The sequence below is a fragment of the Ovis aries genome, chromosome 15 (assembly GCF_016772045.2).
Source record: "Ovis aries strain OAR_USU_Benz2616 breed Rambouillet chromosome 15, ARS-UI_Ramb_v3.0, whole genome shotgun sequence".
Classification (NCBI taxonomy): Eukaryota; Metazoa; Chordata; class Mammalia; order Artiodactyla; family Bovidae; genus Ovis; species Ovis aries.
Genome location: NC_056068.1, coordinates 48495831 through 48499701, shown reverse-complemented (window position 1 = coordinate 48499701; position 3871 = coordinate 48495831). Strand labels below are relative to the sequence as shown.

The window sequence follows — 3871 nt, the reverse complement described above, 5'->3', positions numbered from 1 at the left end:
CAGTGGCACATTACCTTAGTATGTTGAAATAATTCTCAGTGGTACTTGAGCAGTTCCTTGTTCGCATCCTTTTTACCCAATATCAGGAAGATAATATTTAGAAATACAATTTTTTAAAGCTTTATTCATTGCATAGATGTTGCAGGAATAAATCTGTCCAGATTGATTTAGACTTGACATTTAAACCTGTATCTCAATCATGGACTCCCCTGTTCCTTGTTGCTTTATTACTCTTGGATCATTTAGGTTGGGCACAGAGTCATAGCACTCACATCCTTATCTATTTTGCCTTTACCCCATAAACAATGGGGTTCATGGTAGGTGGCACCAGTAAGTACAGATTTGCCAGGAGGATAAGGACATGCCAGGGCACATGGTGTCCAAAGTTATTGGTAAAGAAGGACAAGAGGGCCAGACTGTAGAAAATCAGGATGATACATGTATGGGCTCCACAAGTTCCAAAGGCCTTTGTCCGGGCTTCCCTAGAAGGCAGTTGGAAGACTGTTCTCAAGATTAACCAGTAGGACAGGGAGATAAGGACAAAGTCCAGTCCTGTGGGTGAGGAGAGCAGCGGTGAGCCCATACATGCTATTAGGGACAATGCTATTGCAAGCCAACTTGGCAATGCCCATGTTCTCACTGTAAGTCTGGCAGGTGATGTTGCTCTGGCAGAAGTGCAGGCGGATAATGAACAGGATGCCAGGGGTGACCACAGCCACACTTTGAGCCACCAGAGCCAGACCCACTTTGCTAATGAGAGAGCCTGCAAGTAGGGTAGTATAATGGAGTGGTGCACAGATAGCCACATAGCGGTCAAAAGCCATGGCCAGTAGGACAGCAGATTCAGAGAGAAACAGAGCATGAATGAAAAACATCTGCATGAGACAGGCAGGAAACATTGATATGGAACAGCTCTGCCAGGAGATAAGCATTTGGGGCACCGTGACAGTACAAAGGAGAACATCACTGAGTGCTAGCATGGCCAGGAAGAGATACATGGGTTCATGGAGGCTTCTGTCTCAGATCACCATCGCCATAATCAGGCCATTGCCTGTCATAGCCAAAATGTACACAAAGCTGAAAGGGATGGAAATCCAGATTTGGAAATCTTCTAATCCTGGGATACCAATCAGCAAGAAGGCAGTGAGGGGAGTGGATATATAGTTTGATGTTGTTGTAGAGAAGTGGCAGAAGTCTTTTCTGTGAAAAACAGAAGGAAAAGAACCAGAGTAAATAACATCAAAAAAGATTTATTCCTTCAGCTTAGTTAAATCTGAACCATTAATTTTGGCATGATAATGGATGAAAGCAAAGTATTCAAAGAAAATGAATGATCATCAGCAAACCAGTTCATTTTTATGAAATAACTTTTTCTCTGTGGAAAAATTTTGTGAATCAAAAAAGAGTTGAGTTGAATTTTTGTAATGCCAGTTGTTATAACTACATAATTTATGCATGTATTTTGAACCTATAACAGTTCTGTGTATATAGTGTTTCCCTCTAATTTGGTAATAAATTCTTAAATACTGAAAAGTAATTGTTCTCTCTCCTTTGTCTTGGTGACACTGAATAGAAGATTGGAGAGAATTAATATTCTATTCTTCAGTGAACAAATTTAATGTGAGGAGATGTGTTGGATGGTAGACTGATAAAGAATTGAAGGTAGCATGAAAATTTGAATTCTGGATTTCCATCCTGAGGGAATGAGATAGTTCCCTTGGTTTAAGTTTTCCCACAATAAAAAAAAAAAAATGATTTACTCAGCTGTCCTTCATCTGAACTCTTGAAGATAATGTTCATATTAACATGACATTTAAACTGCTGTGCAAAAATTGTAGTGCTATCCATACCATCATAACACTAGCTCTCAAGGATCAAGAAATGGAGTCAGAGAACACAAACAAAACTCAGAGTACTGAATGATCTTGCTAGAGCAAGTAGATCACTGAAAAAAGTCAAAGCCCACTGTTATTCAGCACCTATTATTGAAAGAAATTTCTAAAGAGTAGAGTGACTGCAATTTTTTATTCACAAATAAAAGATTAAGATATAATTTCAGCTACTTTTCTTTAATAGCAGCAGTTCTTGCTCTTAATATATCAAAAATTATAAAGTAGATTTTAAAAAATCCCTCATTTGAAATTATCCATTATTCAGACCCACAGAACATAAATTCAGTTGGTCATGCCCAAAGCGGTACATTTGGTAAAACATCATATATATAAATCAACACTTTCTGACTGCAACTTTTAGCATGTTTAAAGTGATGAATAATAAACAATATTTCATCTAAAAAGAACAACAACAACAGTAAAAATCTGGAATCTGCCCACGCTTCACTCTCGTGTGAAGCTGTCACACGATTTAGCAGATGGAAAACTACCCTGCATTTCAAGATACCTGACAATCCTCTCTTGAGTTAACTGAAATCCTTTTCATACTACCCCAATCCTTATGAAGGAAGTAGGGCACATTATCAAATTTTCAACATAAATTTATCCTCCTCTCTCTTTCTCTCCCTCCTTTCATGAAATTCAGGTGAGGAAGAAAAAAAACAAAACTTCTCATCAAGAGGCAAACACACAGATTAGGTAAAGGAGCTTTTAATGAAAACTCCAAGAAAGGATATCTTGAATGGTTATTTCATTAAAACTATGGAGGTATATCCATAATTTTATTAACTTCACTAGACTGAAGCTTTCCTTCGATTTTGCAGCTATGTCCTAGTAGTGCCTGGCTTTGCTGTATAACACACTCAGAAAATATCAGTGCGTTTACATGGAAGACATATCAGATACCAGCTTAAGAATGGACTGTACAACAGAACTGGTAAAAATAATAATTTCAAATTTGTATCAAACCTTATTATGTGCTAAGTGTTTCCCTAAAATCTGTTCTAACCACTTTACATGGATTGTCTAATTTAATGGTCACAAATACCCAATAAACTAGTTATTATTGGTGTCCCAGTATTATACAGAACAGAACTCAGACATTAAGTTCTGAGTTAAGCCTGCTTTAAAATCCAGGGATCCTAATGACAGAATTCACAGTTACAACCATGAAACTGTTCTAATTTACCTTTTAGATGCATGGTTTTTCTAATGATTGGAGCATAAAAAAAGACAGTCTTAAATTTCCTCTTCGTATATTCACAGTGATATTGCCAGGTCATAGACAAAAAGAAATGTCTAGCTTATAAGGATGCAGCAAAATAAATATATTTATAGGTTTATCTATATTGTGCATAGATATCCATGAAAACAGACCAGGGAATAACCTTTGGGCTGAGAAGTCTTATGGGTATTTTACATGTTTAGTGACTCCTTTTATAACTGAAACCCACAGTCAGTATTTGGATTAGCTGACAAAGTTTTCCTTTCATACTTGGGAAATTAGGTTTCCCAGTTTTAAACTGCATCTGATGATTTTCCACCCCAGAGCCACTTCTGAGCAACAGCACTGCCATTTTGCCAGCTTAATATGCAAGCCTGAAATAATACAAAAAAAAAAAAAAAAAAAGCCCCAAAGCAAAAAACACAGGGGGTTTCCTATTGCTTGACTTCTCTGCAACCTAAGCTTCCCTGGGGCTTCCCTGGTGTCTCAGCTGGTAAAAAAATCCTCCTTCAATGCAGGAGATCTGGATTCGATCCCTGGGTTGGGAAGATCCCCTAGAGAAAGGAATGGATACCCACTCCAGTATTCTGGCCTGGAGAATTCCATGGCATTGTCCATGGAGTGGCAAAAAGTTAGGCGCGAGGGTTTCTCTGGTGGCTCAGCTGGTAAAGCATCCTCCTGCAATGTGGGAGACCTGGGTTTGATCCCTGGATTGGGAAGACCCCTGGAGAAGAGAATGGCTACCCACTCCAGT

The 3871-nt window shown here is 38.3% G+C and overlaps 1 pseudogene; it reads right to left on the bottom strand.

Moving 5' to 3' along the window:
- Positions 1–280: 280 nt before the first annotated feature.
- On the bottom strand, positions 281–3469 carry LOC101111122 (olfactory receptor 52P1-like; annotated as a pseudogene).
- Positions 3470–3871: the final 402 nt, after the last annotated feature.